The 19483-nt window shown below is 42.8% G+C and overlaps 1 long non-coding RNA gene across 7 annotated transcripts; it reads left to right on the top strand.

Moving 5' to 3' along the window:
* The first annotated feature begins 258 nt into the window (after positions 1-258).
* Positions 259-19097, top strand: LOC129516623 (uncharacterized). 7 transcript variants are annotated; one of them, XR_008665804.1, is made up of 9 exons: positions 1386-1652; positions 1822-1975; positions 3686-3862; positions 4182-4291; positions 9256-9457; positions 11638-11787; positions 15331-15439; positions 16186-16227; positions 17993-19096. It is a non-coding gene; the product is annotated as an uncharacterized LOC129516623 (long non-coding RNA). The 7 variants fall into 7 exon arrangements; XR_008665805.1 differs by lacking the exons at positions 1386-1652; positions 1822-1975 and adding an exon at positions 259-550 and having other exon boundaries at positions 17993-19094; XR_008665807.1 differs by lacking the exon at positions 1822-1975 and having other exon boundaries at positions 9256-9493; positions 17993-19097.
* The last annotated feature ends 386 nt before the right edge of the window (positions 19098-19483 follow it).

The following is a 19483-nucleotide window of genomic DNA, read 5'->3' as shown; positions in this document are numbered from 1 at the left end:
ATTGCATCAATGGGCTCTGTTCCCACAGTGCTGGCCCCGTCCTCCCCCAGCCTTGCCACGGCCACGTTTGATCTCCTACCCACTCTCCCCCAGTCGAGTTTCTCTTGGCTCCTTTCCCTGCACTGTTCCAGTCCTTCCCCCGCTTTTCTCTTACGCCACAAAACAAATGTAAAAATAACATTTCAAAAATATTGAAAAGTAATGCTGATGAAATCGTGTTTTTGTTTTCTCGGGACGGAAGCAGACAGAACCAACAACCACAGGCGCGGCCTCTCCAGGACCTGCTGTCGTGTGGTCACAAGGCCGGATCTGCTCACCCGCTGCCTGAAATCAGGATTTCTGAACATACACGATGGCTGAATTAGAGCAGGCTGGATTTCCCTACCGCATTTTTTCTTTGACAAGGCTGTGAAAACTGCTATCTCACCATCTAAGGGAATCAAACAGGCTGCTAAAAATAACTCTGCAAGTTTGTGTGGCAAACGGGAAACACCTCTCCCCATTCCTGCCTGTTGCTCTGATGAAGCTTAATCCTTAGACTTGTTTTCAGGTATTTGCAGTGGTTTGTGTTCTTTTCTTCTTCCCAGGCTGTTTTTCTCTATTTGCCTGGGTTATTTGAACAGGTGGCTTTGCACAACCTAATGCTAATGTGGGGCTTTTGTGGGCTTTGAGATTGCACAGGGAGTCGTTTAGGGGGGAAATGTTTCTTTCTTGCTAAGCGATTCACACCTGTTCAGATAACCACCCTGGATTAACCAAGAAGACACGCCAGGGCGGTCTTCGCGGGCTGGACTCTTGCTCGGCAAAGCAGAGGCCCTGCTGACCGCAAGGCGGCACGAATCCCGAATCCCGCGGCTCCTCTGCTCCGCACGCTGCTCCTCTGCCCGGGCCGCCGTCGCGTGGCTGCGGATGGGGCGCCCCCCCGCCCCGCCCCGCCCCGCCCCGGCAGTGCCCGGACGTGAGTGGGCAGCAGGCATCCCCGCTGCGAGGGCGTTGGGGAGCCCTCCCCGGGCCTGGCCAGTGTCGCGGGGCAGCTGGGCGCCCGCGGCCTCTGGGGGGCGCCCGCGGCCTCTGGGGGCCGCCGCAGCGCACCGAGGCCGCCGGTCCCTCCGCGCCCCCGCCCCCCGCCCCCCGCCCCCCGCGGGAGCCCCGGGCGCGGGCCCGCAGCCGCGCTTGGCGGGCGATCACAGGCGGGCGGCCCGGGACGCTCGCGCGCGCTCCCCGGGACACTGGCCGCGGATCACAGGGGCCGCCTGCCGCCTGGAACGCGATCACAGGCCGCGCCTCCGGGCCCCGCGGCGGGGCGGCCGCGGGCGCGTTCCCACGGGGAGATCCTGGGCTGGGCGAGGGCGAGGGCGAGGGCGAGGGCTCCCCCGGACCTCCCATGCCCGGCTCTGGGGCGAGGGCGAGGCCGGTGCTGCGCGGCCCCGAAGGCTGCGGGAGGCGCGCCCCGGTCACCCGGCCGGCCACAGCCCCCTGCTCGGGGCGCGCTGCGGAGGGGCTTTTCCGAATGGTTTCCGCGGAGTCTGCACTCCTAGTTCCCTGGCCCCAAGAAAAGAAAGAATGACGTGCGTGCGCAATAGGCAGGCAGGCTCGGATGCGGCTTAAAGGGATGCGATCCTGCCCCTGAACCCCGCTGCGAGGAGGCCCAGGTGATACGTCTAGCCCCACCCCCACCCCACCCCCACCCCCACCCCAGGCCTGGACGCTGTAGGCAGGCTCTCGGGCTGCCTTCCCTGCCTTCCGCGTGCGTGTGCGTGTGCGTGTGTGTGTGTGTGTGTGTGTGTGTGCTGGGGGCCGTCAGGTCCGTTACCCCTACAGGACACACAGGAAAGCCGGCGTCGGGTGTCTGAAGGTAGGGGTTTCCCATTCGATGGACAAAGGTCACCCGGGACTGTTGGGAGGTAATCACTGGATGCGCATGATCACCAAGCATCACCTGTAAACGAAACCAAATGGAATGTCTGCAGCACAGGTAGTGCTATTTTTCACATTTACAGAGCGGATGGGACTAATTAAAGAATTATTTTAAAGTGCTACTGAATTCAGGGCAGCACGCCTCCAGGGGCATTTGCCCCATCAACAGAGCCCCCCCCCCCCCCCCCCCGTGCCACTGTAATTGTGTTGCTCGGTTTCATTGTGGTTACCTTCTTGGTGTCCAGCCACACCGCCCCCAGTGAGTGAAAGCCTCTTCTAGCTCTTGCGGCATGGCCAAAGCCAATGGTTCACCCACCGGGCTACAGGTTAGAGGCACCTGGGAAGCTTCTCTGATGCCTCGCAACTCCTGTAACAATCCAGTCGGAATCTCTGGAGTGTGGGTTGATTGTGGAGTGGCGTTTGAGAATCACGGGTGCAAACCTTTGGAGGACTCCCATCCCATTGTGTCCATTGACACAATGATGGGGTCACAGATGGGCAGCGGCCGCGTGAGGCCTAAGCCAATGAGTGGGTGATAAGGTGGGTGGCAAGGAGGAAATATGGGGAACCAGAAAAGACATCAGCAAAAACACAGAGTATGAAATGCACTGTATGCAAGAAATTGGAAGAGATTCAGAAGCCAGAACCACGGAGTGTACCTTATGGAAGGTGGTCGATGGTGAGGCTGGAAGCCGTGTTTAAGAGTTTACTATTAAGAGTTCTAGCTAGCATAGCATATGAATTTATTTTACAGGAGGAAGGAGAACAAAAATGATTTTTGAGCCTAAAATTTACATGACAGATTTCATCCTTGGGAAAAGAGTTTTGGTGTCGCTATGGAGTGGGGATCTAAATGGAGAGAGATGAGAGCCCGTGAACTAATCAGATGGGTGCAGCGGCTGGGGAAGAAATGTGTAGGGCTGGGGAGTTATAAGACATGCCAAAAACAACGGGTTCCCTTGCTACACAAAGGAATGTGATCTTGGTATAGAATTCTTCTCTTCACAGAGGCTAATAATGTTTTCTAAGGCAGAGGCACAGAAGGAGGGACAGAAATTTTCCAAACTTTGTTAAATCTACAGGACAACATGAAAAATTATAACCCATTGGCAGATCATACCAGGAGCTCAAAAAAATTTCCAATTAAATGCAAGACATTTCATTTATATGCTTTGTAAAAGTGGATTTATTAAGGTAAACTTTATGTGACATAAAATTCACCAATTTTAAATGTGTAGTTTCACGGGTTTTGAAATGTATGTAGTCATGTAACCAAGACCATAATCAACACATTTAACATTTCCATCACCCCCAAAAGTCCTCTGTACCCCCTTGGAAGTCAAGCCCCTTCATATACCTCTGACTCTTGGAAACCACTGATCAGGTTTCTATCCCTACAGTGTTGCTTTTCTAGAATATCATACAAATGGAATCATACATCGTCTGGCCTTTGAACCTGGCTTCCTTCACTTAGCAGAATGCTTTTGAAAGGCATCCACGATATTGCACCTATTGGTAGCTAGTTCTTCCTTATGGCTGGGTAATATTCCACTGTATGGACCTGTCACCATGTGTTTAGTCATTCACCAGTTGATGGACGTCTGGGTTGTGTAGTGGGTTCAAGATACATCTGCATCCTATTCCCCAGAATCTGTGAAAACTACCTCACATGGCCAAAGATGGGAATGAAGTTAAGGATCAAGGGGAGGACTTTGTCCTGGGTTATCTGGGTGGGCTCTAAGTACCATCTCCTGTGTCCTCATGACAGAGAGGCAGAGGAAGTTTAGAGATAGACCTGTGGAAGAGACCAGAGAGAGACGCAGCCACAAGCCAGTGAATGCCAGTAGCCACCAGAAGCCAGAAGAGGAAAGATTCTCTGAGAGAGCCTCCAGAGGGACAGCCCTCCTGTCTGCACCTTGATTTTGGATTTCTGGCCTCCAGATATGTAAGAGAAGAAAGTTCTGTCACGTTAAGCAATGCATGAGAATTCCAGCTTCTCCACATTCTCACCAACACCTAGTAGTGTCACTTTTTTTAAATACAAGTCTAGACTTGAGGTCTAGCATATAGTAATGTCAATTTTAAAAAATCTAGCCATTCTAAGGGGCCTGTGGTAGTGTCTCATTTGGTTTTAATTTGCATGTTTTTCCTGGCTAGCGATGTTGAACATCTTTGCATCTATTTATCTCTTTGGTGGGAGATCTGTTCAAATCTTTTGCTCATTTTTTTTGTTTTTTGTTTTTGTTTTCTTGTTTGTTTTTAAGTAGGCTCCATGCCCTGTGTAGAGCCCAACACAGGCCTCGAACTCATTACCATGAGATCAAGACCTGAGCCGAGATCAAGAGTCAGGCGTTTAACCGACTGAACCACCCAGGTGCCCGTCTTTTGCTTGATTTTTACTGAATTGTCTTTTTATTATTGATAATTTATATGCCTTTAATATACACTATACAGACAATAACATACACAGATACAACTTTATATTACTGAACAACTAACTATATAACAAACTACGGAAAGAATAAAATAAACATCTTCCAGTCTATACTTTGTATTATATTATACTGAATAGACTTTTAATGAACTCTATTTTATGTCTCTTTATTGGGTATTAACATTTGGAACAATGGGACTGAGTCAGAACTTCCTATCGGGTGCAACATCAAGTCAATTCATTTATTTTGTTTTTGTTGGAGCACAGAGGGTGTTGTAGCAAAGGGAAGGAGAACACAAATTGCATGTTTTGCAATATTTGGGTATCTTTGCAATGGGCTGCTCCAAAAATCATTAATTATTTCATCTTGGAGAGCTCACCTTCCAGTTTTTCAAGATCCAGAGGCTTGAAATTAGTCACCTTCACTCTGAGCTGTTCAACTTCTTGTTCAGAGCCCGAAGATCGGCTTTTTGTTAAAACTGCCATCTCTCAAAACAAAAACAAAAACAAAAACAAAAAACAAGAAAAAAAAAAACCAAAACCAAAAAAACTGCCATCTCTCAGATGCATCTATGAGAAAAGTTGAGTTATATAAATGTTCTGACATATAATGAGCATTGAATACTGTCACAAATATGTGCTGAGATTATCGGATTCCTACTAGGCTGCTTAATTATTGAATAGACAGCATGCTGCAGTGAATAAGCAAAAGTGCCCGTAGACCCACAGGCATCATAATGTGCTTCAGGTGACCTTGCTTTCTGGTCTCCCCAGGTGTGTTGTGTCATTTTAAAAAGTAGATTATTGGGGTACCTGGGTGGCTCAGTGGTTGAGTGTCTGCCTTTGGCTCAGGGTGAGATGCCGGGGTCGTGGGATCTAGTCCCGCACTGGGTTCCTGGTGAGGAGCCTGCTTCTTCCTCTGCCTATGTCTCTGCCTCTCTCTCTCTCTCTCTCTCTGTGTGTGTGTCTTTTATGAATAAATACATAAAATCTTTAGAAAAATAAAAAAAATTAAAAATAAATAGTGCACATCAGCACAGGTATGAAGTATGAACCCTACGCTTAAGTAGAGTTGTGCAGTCCTGGAGGGAGAAAAGCTGGTTCCATGCCCTCACCTTCCATGAATGGTCTGTACATGACCTCCTCAGATCCAAACAAAAAGGAACACTTGGGGATCCCCATCCAGGAGATGTGGCCCTCTCGAGGCCGTGTTGGTTGGCTGGCACTGTGGATCCTTTTCTGGGCTTCACTGGGACTTCCTGAAGGGAGGCCAAAGCAGCAGGTAGCTCGCTCTTCTCTTCCATTTCCCAGCTTTAGGAACAGGAAAATCCCCACTGGTCACAAAAAAGGCTGGAAAACCCCTGGTCTGGATAAATTTAAGGGCATTCATTTCAATCTTCTGATTCAGTTTTACATACCACATAACTCTCAATACAGGTGACATTTTGGTTAGAGAAGAGAGGGAGAGAAAAGGGAAAGAAATACAGAAATATTAATAAAGACATCAGAGAGATAAAAACAAAATGACTTTGCTCCATGGTTCTGTCTCCCCTTTCTCTTATCTCCCTTCTTCTGTGGGAAGCAGCACTCTAAGATGTTCCCCAAATTCCTGGCCCCTGGTGTAAACACATATTTTCCTAGTTAGTCAATGAAACACCAATCTAGGTATTGCTGTGAGGGGATTTTGCAGATGTAATTAATCCCAAATCAGTTGACTTTAAGGTAGGGAGATTAATAGGTTGGCCCGACCTCAGCGTCTGGAAGTCAGAAAGAGAGAAGTCAGAAGAAATGGAGGCATGACAGACGACCTGAGCCGAAGGCAGACGTTCAACCGATGAGCCACCCAGGTGCCCCAGTCTCTGTCTCTTTCTGTATCTCATCTGTGTTTTTGTCAATAACCCTTGCCTGGAAGATCAGAAGTTTTACAATTAGTTAATCCCTAAATTTGTTACCTTTTCGGAAATTGGTTTAAAAAGCTTAAAATCCACATTGTTATTTTGCGACTTTAGTTATGATTTTGGGGGCCTCCAATTTTGCCTTGATATTAGGAGGACATAAAACCAAATTCCTCTCTCCATTCTTATTTTAGCTCTCCTTCCTGTCCACTAAATAGCCCTTAATGGCAAATTTATCAAAGTCTAGGATAATTTGATTTGGCTACTCAGTGGGACACAGCATATTATTTCAGCTACTGTGGAAAAGGACAAGTGGCCATGAAATGAGGGAAAGTGGCCTGTTTCCAGTGGCTAGCAAACCACAGAGAGGAAGTGCTACTTACTTTTACAAGCCACTTTGTAGGAACGCTTTTATGTGGGAAATAGTATGACAGAAAATCAAGTACAAGCTGTGACTTTGATTAAAACTATTTTAGCATGGACACACCTGTTCTGTGACCATGAGCAAATTACTCAGATTTAGTTAACATTGGATTATAACCTTAATTTCTAGGGTTGTTGTGGTGATTAAATAGGATCATGTGTGGGTATGCCTGAGTGGCTCAGTGGTTGAGCATCTGCCTTTGGCTCAGGTCGTGATCCCCAAGTCCTGGGATCAAGTCCCCTATCAGGCTTCCCTTAGGGAGCCGGCTTCTCCCTCTGCCTGTGTCTCTGCCTCTCTGTCTCTGTGTCTCTCGTGAATAAGTAAATACAATCTTAAAAAAAATGTATAGCCTACAGTATTTGCTCAATAAATGATAGATTATCAAAGTTTAGACATTTTAAAGCTATTTATATATTGTCCTCAGCCTTATTGGCTTATCACCATCACCTTTGGAACTTGAAGGATCTGAACAGTTTCTCAGATCTCCTGCATCTGAATCCCCAAGTGCGTGGCCCAGGCATCTTGACTTTTTAAGGGCTGCTCAGGTCAAAACCATTTTGTCGGTGGTGCTATTTATAGGCTAGCCCACCAGCACTACATTTTCTGATGAGACAGAGCTCTGTTGGCAAAAGGAGGAACTGGAAATGATTCTGATCCCAGGAGTTTAATTTTCTTTTTGTACTGGGGTTGAGAGCTAGTCATGATAAAGAAACCAGGTTTCTTGGAAATATGGCTGATTCTAGGGCTGGGGCAGGGAATGTACAACATGAGCCTGAAGCATCTGGAAATAGCAAGAAAGTAAGGAAATGCTCAAAAACAAAGCAATGGGGCCATGTAGAAGAGACACAAGAGCCAAACTGGAGGAGCTCTCAATGGCCAAAACTGGAACAATTTGAATGATAATATAAATGTTGGATTTTAATCTAAAGTATAAAATAAATATCCTGGAATCTATATTGATATTAAAGAATAATTGAATGATTAATAGGGAGAAGAAGTAAATGTACCATACAGAAGAATCCCAGATAATTGATGTAGATATCGTCCCTTAAGGAGAGGGAGCTTAACTCTCCACTCTTTGAGTGTAGGCTGTGCTTAGTGATTAAATATAGTGGGGTGTCCTGAATGGGTCCTGGAGCAGGAAAGGGACATTAGAAAAAAATGTTGATTCCTTAGTTGTGACAAGTGTACCATAAGAAGGTAAGATTAAAATAGAGGGAACTGGGTCTGTGTGACTTTTCTGTAAGTCTAAAACAGTACTAAAGTAAAATGTTTATTTAAAAGTCACCTGGTAATGAGAATAAATGTGTTCATCATATAAAGCTGGAGGCTATAAGAAACTATAGCTGCCATGAGAAAAATCAGGCCATGGTCAACTAAATTTTAGCATCAGTTTGATGTAAAATACAAACTATTTTTTATTATTGTTTTATCAGAAGTTCTACCTTTTTAGAAACACAATCCAATTCAATGTTTATTTTACAGGAATTGGTTAGTTTTATCAATAAATACTTGTTAACTTTTACCATACATTGCTCAGTTTCTGGCCTCACGCCTTCATCTTGGGTTGATTTTTCTTCTTCTTCTTTCTTCTTCTTCTTCGATTTTATTTATTCACGAGAGACACAGAGAGAGGCAGAGACATAGAGGGAGAAGCAGGCTCCCTGTGGGGAACCTGATGTGGGACTCGAACCCAGGACTCCAGGATCATGCCCTGAGCCAAGGCAGACACTCAACCACTGAGCCACCCAGGTATCCCTATTTTTCTTCTTGTAAAGTATTTTATGTATATTCTTTTATTGAGGATGCTGGGGTAGTGTTATGAACTGAGTGCATGTGTTCCTCCAGAATTCATTGAAGCCCTAACTCCCAATGTGATGCTATCAGGAGGTGGGGCCACCTTTAGATGAGGGCTTGAGGAGTCCTCATGATGGGATTAGTGTCCATATAAGAAGAGACCAGGGAATTTCCTGTCTCTTCCTGCTGCGTGAGTCCATGGCAGGAAGAGGGCCATCTGCAAGCCAAGAAAGAGGGTACTTATCAGGAACTGAACCAGCTGGCTGCAGGGAGCCTGCTTCTCTCTCTGCTTGTGTCTGCCTCTCTCTCTTTCTCTCTCTCTCTCTCTCTGTGTGTGTGTGTGTGTGTGTCTCTCATGAATAAATAAATAAAATCTTAAAAAATTTTTTTAAAAAAAAGTAATCTCTGTACTTAACCCGGGCACAAACTCATGATCCCAAGATCAAGAGTCACGGGCTCTACTGACCAAGTCACTCAGGTGCCCCTCAGCTGGCATATTGATCTTGACCTTCCTAGCATCCAGAACTGTGAGAATAAGTGTTTTGTTTAAGCCACCTGGTTTATAGTATCTTGTTGTTGTAAACAAACGGATTTAAACAGGTAGTAAACTTTCTTAGTTATTGTATATCTGGGGGAAAGATAATTTTGCCCATCCCCTTCCCACCCCCACATCACCTCCACCAATGTTGATGATAATTCATCTAGGTATAAAATTATATATGGCAATTATTTCCCTTTATCATTTAGGAAATATATTTTTTTTAATTTTTATTTTTTATTTATGATAGGCACACAGTGAGAGAGAGAGGCAGAGACATAGGCAGAGGGAGAAGCAGGCTCCGTGCACCGGGAGCCCGACGTGGGATTCGATCCCGGATCTCCAGGATCGCGCCCTGGGCCAAAGGCAGGCGCCAAACCACTGCGCCACCCAGGGATCCCTCATTTAGGAAATATTACTTCGTCATTGTCATCTGGCATCTAGTCTGCTTGGTGAGAAGTCCACGTTAAGTTTAATTGCTTTTATTTGTGAGTAATCTGCCTCTTCTTCATCATAACTTTTGTGATTTTTATTTTTGATGATATATCATTGTTATGATATTTTAAATTTAATTTGCTATTGTTTTCATTATGAAAAGTGCCCTCCCTAATCCTCATTCCCTATTTCACCCATCTCCCCCACCCACCTCTCCTCTGGTAACCATCAGTTTGTTCTCTATAGTTAAGAGTCTGTTTCTTGGTTTGTCTGTTTCACTCTTTTTTCCCCTTATTTGTTTGCTTCTTAAATTCCACATATGAGTGAAATCATATGGCATTTGTCTTTCTCTGATTGACTTATTTCACTTAGCATTCTACCCTCTAGCTCCATCCATGTTCTTGCAAATGGCAAGATTTTATTCTTTTTTTATGGCTGAATAATATGCTAATATATATAAATATATTAATATATTGAGATATTAATAAGATATTATTAGATCTATTGATAGAATAATATGCTAATATATATTAATATATTGATATATGTATATATATATCAATCACATCTTCTTTTTTTTTTTAAATAAATTAATTTTTATTGGTGTTCAATTTACCAACATACAGAATAACACCCAGTGCTCATCCCGTTAAGTCTACCCCTCAGTGCCCGTCACCCATTCACCCCCACCCCCCGCCCTCCTCCCCCTCCACCACCCCTAGTTCATTTCCCAGAGTTAGAAGTCTTTATGTTCTGTCTCCCTTTCTGATATTTCCCACACATTTCTTCTCCCTTCCCTTATATTCCCTTTCACTATTATTCATATTCCCCAAATGAATGAGAACATACACTGTTTGTCCTTCTCCGGTTACTGTGGCCAAGTTCAAAAAGGGTGTTGCCTGAGTTCTCCTCTGGGATTTTGATGGAATCTTGTCTCACATTTAGATCTTTCATCTATTTTGAGTTTATCTTTGTGTATGGTGCAAGAGAGTGGTCCAGTTTCATTCTTCTGCATGTGGATGTCCAATTTTCCCAGCACCATTTATTGAAGAGAGTGTCTTTCTTCCAGTGGATCGTCTTTCCTCCTTTATCGTATATTAGTTGAGCATAAAGTTCAGGGTCCACTTCTGGGTTCTCTGTTCTGTTCCATTGATCTATATGTCTGTTTTTGTGCCAGTACCACACTGTCTTTCAATCACATCTTCTTTATCCATTCATCTATTGATAGATACTTAAGTTGTTTCCATAGTTTGACTACTGAAAATAATGATACAATAAATATAGGGCAGCATGTGTCCTTTTGAATTAGTCTTTTTAGATTTTTTGGTAAATACCCAGTAGGGCAAATACTGGATTGTAGGGTAGTTCTATTTTTAACTTTTTGAGTAAATGCCATACTGTTTTCCACAGTGGTTGCACTAAGTTTGCATCCCAAAAACAGTGAGAGTGTTCCTTTTTCTCCATATCCTCACCAACACTTGTTGTTTCTTGTGTTGTTGATTTTAGCCATTCTGACAGCTATAATATAATATCTCATTGTAGTTTTGATGTGCACTTCCCTGATGATGAGTGATGTTGAGCATCTTTTCATGTGCCTGTTGGTCATCTGTGTGCCTTCTTTGGAGAAATGTCTGTTCATGTCTTCTGCCCATTTTTAATTGAATTATTTGATTTTTGGGTGTTGAGTTGTATCCGTTCTTTATATATTTTGGATACTAACCCTTTATCAGATATGTCTTTTGCAAATATCTTCTCCCATTCAGCAGGTTGCCTTTTAGTTTTGATTGTTTCCTTTGCTGTGCAGAAACTTTTTATTTTGATGAGGTTCCAGCAGTTTAGTTTTGCTTTTATTTCTCTTGGCCTCAGGAGACATATATAGAAAAATGTTGCTATGGCTCATGTCGGAGAAAAATAACTGCCCATGCTCTCTTCATGGATTTTTGTGGTTTCAGGTCTCACATTTACATCTTTAATCTATTTTGAGTTTATTTTTCTGTATGGTGAAATAAAATGGCCCAGTTTCATGTTATGAAATTTTAAAATATGGATTCAAGTCAGTTGAAGTTAAAGTCACAGCGAGCAGTCTTCACAGTAGACCAACCACATCTTAAGATCTGTGAATGATTTTGATATCTGTGGTGGGGATTTTCCATTTGACACTTTCATTTTCATCCATTCTCTCTTCTTCTCTGTCCAGCTTGGAAAGAAGCACACTTGGGCCGCTTTGAGAGCTGACCTCCAGTTCGTTTGACTGATGGAAGACATCATCTGGAGACAGAGGGACCAGAAAGGCAGGAAATGGAGGAATAGCTTCCTTTTCCTGACCTTCTTCAGGGAAGCATGTCTGGTAGTACCTGTGTCCCCCATGATGATAGCTCTTCTTACCCACTCCAGCTCCACTGGGTGCAGACACTACCTTGTCCCCTGTACCAGCCATGTGGTTGTGACAGTTTTCCATTGTCATGGGATTGCCCAATCCCAGCATCTTTGTAGAATCTGCCTTTCTTATCATGGGGATATGGTGGGCTGGAAGCAAAGATTTTCTCCACCACCACAACCACCCCACTCCCTCATAGCTTTAACAATGTAAGATATATATTTTTTCATTTGTTCATTCATTTGCTCACTCATTCATTCATGAGCATGGTGCAAGGCACTGCTACAGACTCAGGGACAGACATAAAGCATGTCACACAGGCCCTATATATCTTATCCTCTTCTGTCTATCTTGTCGCTCCCTTCATACTAGCCAGTGTCCTGGTAACAGCATGGTGTCTGTTGTCTTCTTACCTTACTTTACTGATGATCCTTAACTGACACTTCTTATTTTAATGCTGTGCCTCTTTCTTTATTTAGTCAATTCTTTATAGCTTTCAAAATTCATTTAAGCAATATTTCTTCCTGGAAGCCTTCACTGATTCTCGTCTTCCTCATATTTCCCTGTTTCATGATTATTCTCAGAGTACTTGGTATAAAATGTACCAGATACTATGCTAGATGCCTTACATGGATTGTTTCATGAATCTTCAATACAACCACATGAAGGTGATATTATATCCCCACATCACAGATTAGGAAACAAAACCTGAGCTTATTTAATGCCAGGTTCAATTTCATAGAACCAGTAAGTAGTGGAGCTGGAATTCTAACCCAGGCAACATGACCTCAATGACCATTGTGTAAAACCTCTTCACATTTAGCAAAACTAACAATTTGTCACAAAATGTTTTTATACTTGTTTCCACCACACAGTTATAATCTAGGGACATTATTTTACTCATCCATGCTTTTCTGGTGACTACCACAGTGTTAGGGAGGGAATGAAATCAGTCTCAATCAAAAGCTGCAGAAAGACTCTGTATTCCCTAATGCTTATACTTGCTATGGAGAAATTTACAAGGTGGCGAGGGCTGGGAGTGGCTTACGTTCCAGAACCAACCTTTAAAAAGTTACAAATGTGGACACCTGGGTGGTTCAGTGGGTTAAGCATCTGCTTTCAGCTCTGGTCATAATCTCAGGGTGCTGGGATAGAGCCCCCCTGCATTGGGCTTCCTGTTCAGTGGGGAGCCTGCTTCTCCTTCTCTCTCTGCCTGGTGCTCCCCCTGCTTGTGCTCTCTGTCTGTCAAATAAATAAACAAACGAATGAATGAATGAATCTTTAAAATATAAAAGTTACAAATGCTAAAATATGCTCAAAGAACTTTCAACTTTTCCAATAAAACATTTTCTTTCCTTTGGATTTTTGCAGCAAAGCTAAAGTTGTACATGAAATAATATAAGAAATGACCAGTGCTTATACCATTACTTTTACATCTTATTATCCCCAGAACTAGACATTGAACATTTAGATAATCATGTAACATTTAATGGAATAGTAATCATGGTGATAGAATGAATGATGGGAAGGTGGAGTTTTGGGATCCTGGGCATCTTCATGAGTCCTGTCTTACTGATAAAAGACATTTTGGCACATTGGGGCCACATAGGTCTTTTGGAGTAGCCTCCTGTTTCTCATTCAAGGACAAGACATAGATATATATGGACATTTCTTATTATAATATATGAAGGACCTTTGGGTTACTTTAATTCTTTGTAGGGCATGGGCTTTAGTAGAATGTACACCTGGCTTTGAATTTCAGATCTACAGTTTACTAATGTGACTTTGAGCAAGTTACTTAGCTTCTGTGAGATATAGTTTCCTCATCTGTAAACTAGAGATATCCCCTAAATCTGTGACTATCAACTATCTGGTATGAATTAATATGGCCAGCCAGCTATTAGAAAATAGTTAAATTCTTCTGGATCAGTTTATTATGAGTCTCTCTGTCTCAAGCCCTCTGTGCTTTCCCACCACCCAGCTGTCCTGATCTCTCCCATAAGACCCCCCCTTCTCCAGAAGCCCTCCTGACCCAGTAAATAAGGGGTTAATGCTTGGCACAAGATGGATCTCTGGGATCCTGTTCCAAGTTGATGGGGGCCTTCCCACACTTGTTCTGATTCACAGGTGACTGTAAATATTTTGACTATCCTCCCACCTTCACAGGATTGTTGAGTAGATAAAATGTTTTACCATTTATAAAGCTCTTTGTACAGTTCCTAGCTCTTAGTAAATACACAAGGCATGGCATTTATAGTGGAGGTCTATTTTCTATTCTGGTCTGACATCCATTGCCTCTTCTTCTGGACAGACCATATTTTCACATTTTCCGTGCATAACCACCCAGGATAAGGGATAGCAATAGCATATGAACATGCCTGGCCAATCAGAACATTTCATCTCTCCTACCCACAATGATGGGCACAGAAATGGGGACACAACCCAAAGTGGGTTCAAGGAGTCTTGCTTAGCTTATACTCCTTAGAGCAACACATGAAGAGGAATTTGGAGTGGTTGCCAAGTATTCTCTAGAGTCTCTTCCAACTCTAAGAATTTATGTTAGAGAATACCCAGCTGATGTTAATAAGAGTCTTATTCAACATTCAGAAATGAGAGACAGGCTGCAGCCTGAGTAGTAGGAGTACCTGTTTCCAGCAAAGCCTGTGTGCGATTCTGAATTTTTCAGGAACATTAATGCATTTCCCATTCCCTTTTTTTTTGTTGTTGTTGTTGTTTAAATAAATATAAGTGGGTATTTTGACATTCACTGAAAGAGTCCTATAGCAGTGGCTTAAGATTATGATTATTTGGCAAATATAGAGTAAGTACCTACCCTGTGCCATTTTTCTGGTTTCTGTTTTCATCCTCTGTGAACCTTGGTTCTCTTCATCCACTCATCACATCTAGTGGCTGGCTTCATGGAAGATGAGGATGTTGATGCCTGTCCTTCGTGGATGCTTTGCTTCCTTTCAAGATTCCCAAAGAAAGATCTTCCTACTCTATTTTTTGTTACTTATTCAAGCTCCATTAATGAGTTAATGGTGTATCCTACATGGAGATTGTGAAGTCCCCTAAGGCAAAAGCCACATTTTATGAATATTTGTTGATCTCTGTAAGCAATGTGTTTCCCTCAAAAGAGTGAGTAATAGATGTTGGCTAACCCTCTTTAAAGTCACGTAAAGTGGAGAAATACCCATCATTTGTGATCAAGTAAGACTGTAACTACACTGATTTGCCCAGTTGACCAGTGACTTCTGGGCACTTCGAGCCTGATGCTTTAACAGTCATTCAGAACGCTTTGTAGATATCTGATTCAGTAATAAATTTGGCCAAAATCACTCATCTCTGAAATGTCACTTTCCTTGGCTTTTGGCTTTCCTAACAACTAAATCAGGTCAAGTAGGTAGCATTCCAGTTCTGCAATGGTCCAAATGACCCAAATCAACTGACTGTGGGAAATGTACTTATTATGTGACTAAATGGAAAATTATTATGTGTTCCCTTTTTTTTCAGGCCACACCCTCTACCCATTGAGCATTTGAGGACAGAGTAATAATGCAGACTCTCTTGGCAAGCCTCTACTTGTACTTTCTGGAACTGTTCTTCCCAACCATTCAGATAGGTGAGAACTGCCCTCTCGGCACATCCAGAGGGGAAATATTTTAAAATGTCTCTGATGAATCCTTTCTGGAAAAAATGAAGTTGCACAATTCTTTCAGAAAAGAGTGCCCTAGGGAGCTATTGTTTTTTAGGAGTCTACTCAAATTGCACTAGGGAATAACTTGTATGATTACCACACAGTATCCTCGGTCCATTTTTCTGTGCATCTAGGTAGAGAACAGATCCATGACTCATTTTTTATTCAGGACCTTTGTATATTCCACAGAAGGGCCCCCTCAGGGAGTCTTCTGTTTGATAAGACCCCAACTCAGACATCTGATTTGATGACAACTTATTCCTATCAGTTTAATATTCCGCAAAAGAGACTTCAGCTTGGAAAATACTCAGATTACTTGTCAACCACACCAAATTTCTTTTCCTATGTCTTCCTAACGTGTGTAGATCACACAGATAAAAGTAAATCTTAAGAGCAGTCTTGAGTAGCCCTTGGTTCTCTATGGAAAATATGCGAATAGACTCTTCTATCATACAAAAGAGCAAACCAGGGCAGCCCGGGTGGCTCAGCAGTTTAGAGCCCCCTTCAGTCCAGGGCCTGGTCCTGGACACCTGGGATCGAGTCCCACATCAGGCTCCCTGCATGGAGCCTGCTTCTCCCTCTGCCTCTCATGAATAAATGAATACATTTTTTTTTTAAAGAGCAAACCAAAAACATTACCCATAATAAGTTTTTTTTTTTTGTTTTTGCAGACAAATCTGAATACTGGCAATTTCTCAGCTGAAGTGTGTAAGGTGAGAAAAATCATAATGATATATCAAGTAAAAAAGAACCCAATAGAGTCAGAGTTAAAAGCACATGGGAACTGCACCAACAAATGCAGAACACAAAATAAGATATTCCACATGGACATTTGAAGCATATCAACATAGGTATCTAAATGCCTTAATTACTGTGTTCAAAGGAGCAAATACTAAGGTGTTACAATGGTCTCTCAAATATTTACTTTGGAGATAATTTTTCCATGCCAACTTTTAACCTTAGGCAGTTTTTTTTTAGAGGAAAAAAATCAGATGAAATCCACCCAGCCACTTCTAATTATGCAAAAGAAGAAAATAAGATGCCTTTCTTAATATAAAGAAGAAACATTGCAATCGACTCTGTGTTCCTTTGATGCAACTGATGTCTTTCATTCTGTCTTACTGTTTGAAGTTTTTGATGATGGAATTTTGATACGTAACTTTCTATATATAAAGGTCTACCAAATCTCTCTCTTGGGGTACCTGAGTGGCTCAGTTGGTTAAGCATCTGACTCTTGATCTCCGCTCAGGTCTTAATCTCAGGGTCATGAGTTCAAGACCCTTGTGGGGCCTACTTAAAAAGAAAAAAGAATCTCTTCAAGAAGCAGCTTGGTGATGGTTGACTCAAAGACTCAGAGAAAGTCTGCAGATCTACAGAATAAGCTCATTCATCCATTATTCATTCATTCCTATATAGAGAACTTAAATTTTTAAAAAAGATTTACTTATTTATTCATGAGAGACACACAGAGAGAGGCAGAGACATAGGCAGAGTGAGAAGCAGGCTCACTCGATCCCAGGATCCCCAGATCACGACCTGAGCCAACAGCAGACACTCAACCACTGAGCCACTCAGGTGCACCTAGAACTTAAATTGATAAGCCAATGAGCTGATAATCTAAGTCACTCATCTTGCAGTTTCCAAAGACTTGGTGGACAAATGTAAAACAGGAATTGGGGAGTATTTGGGTAGCTCAGTTGGTTAAGTATCTGCCCTTGGCTTGGGTCATGGTCCCAAAGTCCTAGGATGGAGCCCCGCATCAGGGTCCCTGCTCAGTGGGGAGTCTGCTTCTCCCTCTACCTCTGTACTCTCTCTCTTAGATAGATAGATAGATAGATAGATAGATAGATAGATAGATAGATAAAATCATTAAAAAAATAAAATAAAACAGGAATTGGGTTTTTATACTGGAAGATTTCAGGGTAACTTCTGATCACTGAATAGAACTGACCTATTTCAGAGTACTTCCAAGGAAAATGATAGACGGCATAGAAGACGGCACAGGTTTGGTAATGCACCGCAGCATTCCATAATGCTGACTGTACAAGAGGTTACCTGAGGAGCTTTCAAAAAAGCTAGACAACCCTTCATCCCCACAGAATATGGCTTTAATGGTTCAGGGATGAACTGGGCATCAATCATTTCTAAAAAGCTCTCCTGTGAGAGTTCTCCTGTGTGTGGTCAGGATTTAGAACCACTGACCGAAGTACCATTTAGAACATTCAATAATGGAGCAAAATTGGTAGATCTAATTCCAAGAATCCACTTACTAAAGACATTTCAATGGGACTTTCAGGATTTGGGATATGTTAAAATCTCTGTGGCAGAGAGCCACAGGGCACTATGGGAGGCAGGAAAGCCTAGGTTTGATGACTGGTTCTACCTCAAACTGCACTGCATTTCAACAAGATACTTCCTTAAGCCTGTATTACCTGAAAAATACTTCACAGGGTTTTTTGTTTTTGTTTGTTTTTTTAGGAAATCAAATAGTCAACATAGTATCTAGCCTGGAACCTAGGTCTTAGCAAGTTTGAGAGGTTGAAAAATGATTGCCCCAAAAGATATCTATGTCCAATTCCTAGAATCTGCGAATGTTACCTGAAAAAAGGATCTTTTCTGATGTGATTCAGGACCAGGAGATGAGATCATCCTGGATTATCGAGATATGCCCTACATCCTATGCTGAGGGTCCTCATAAGAGAGGTAGAGGGAGGTTTGAGACAGATGCACAGACGAGAAGACACCCACGGGGAGAAGGCAATGTGAAGACAGAGGCAAGATTGGGGCAATGTGGTCACAAGCTAAGGAATACCATGAACTGCTCCAGCAACCAGAAAGAAGCAAGGGAAGTCATGGACCCGATTCTATCTGCAGAAGGAACCAACCCTAGCAAATGAATATGGTAGAAATTCAATGAATGCTGGCTCACTTCATGATCAGGACAGAACAAGAAGCTCTGGAAAAGAAGCATTTGGAATCATTTTCAAGTGGATGTCAAGCCCTTCTATGGAGAGTCTAAAGATTTTTCTAGAGCAGAATAAACACTCAAACACAGAGAAAAACAAACCAGGGGTGCCAGTAGTCCTTCTCTGGGCTTTCTTTCCCAGGGAGACCAGGATGGGCTTCAGAGGCATGACCCCCAACAAAATACCTATGTGTGCCCACCAGAGGGGCTAAAGGCTGAGTATGCCAAGTGATGGCAAGGATGTGGAATCAGCAGAACTCTCACACACTGCTATGGGTACAGAAAATGGAAAACAGTATTTTCTTCAAATGGCAAACATACACCTAACATGTTACCTAGCCATGCCACGCCTAGGCATTTACCCAAGAGAAATGAAAACATATGTCCACACAAAGACTTGCACTGAATTTTCCTAGCAGCTTCATTGTAACACCCACCCCCACATAGAAACAGATCCAAAGGGATCCCTGGGTGGCGCAGCGGTTTGGCGCCTGCCTTTGGCCCAGGGCGCGATCCTGGAGACCCGGGATCGAATCCCACATCGGGCTCCCGGTGCATGGAGCCTGCTTCTCCCTCTGCCTGTGTCTCTGCCTCTCTCTCTCTCTCTGTATGACTATCGTAAATAAATAAAAAAAATTTAAAAAAAAAAGAAACAGATCCAAAGCCCATCAACAGGTGAATAAACAATGAAATACTGATCATTAATGAAAAGAAACCATTTACTGATGCCTTTAACAATGTGGATGAATATCAAAACCATTATTTTGAGTTTAATAAACCAGATACAAAAGAGTATCTCCTGTATTATTCCACTGATAGAAATGTTTTGAAAATAAAAGATGTCTATAATGGCAGAATGCAGATGAATGGTTGCCCAGAGAAAGAGGGGTGTGGGGGGAGCCAGGAGGGATGGGAAGCAAAGATGCACAAAGCAACTTTTGGAGTGATGGAAACATTAGTGCCTTCTTAGTGGCTGGGATTTCATGAGTCTACAAATTTGTTAA

The sequence above is a fragment of the Nyctereutes procyonoides genome, unplaced genomic scaffold, assembly GCF_905146905.1.
Source record: "Nyctereutes procyonoides isolate TBG_1078 unplaced genomic scaffold, NYPRO_anot_genome, whole genome shotgun sequence".
NCBI classification, from domain to species: domain Eukaryota; kingdom Metazoa; phylum Chordata; class Mammalia; order Carnivora; family Canidae; genus Nyctereutes; species Nyctereutes procyonoides.
Note: the sequence above shows the minus strand (reverse complement) of the source record. Positions and strands in the feature narration are given on the sequence as shown.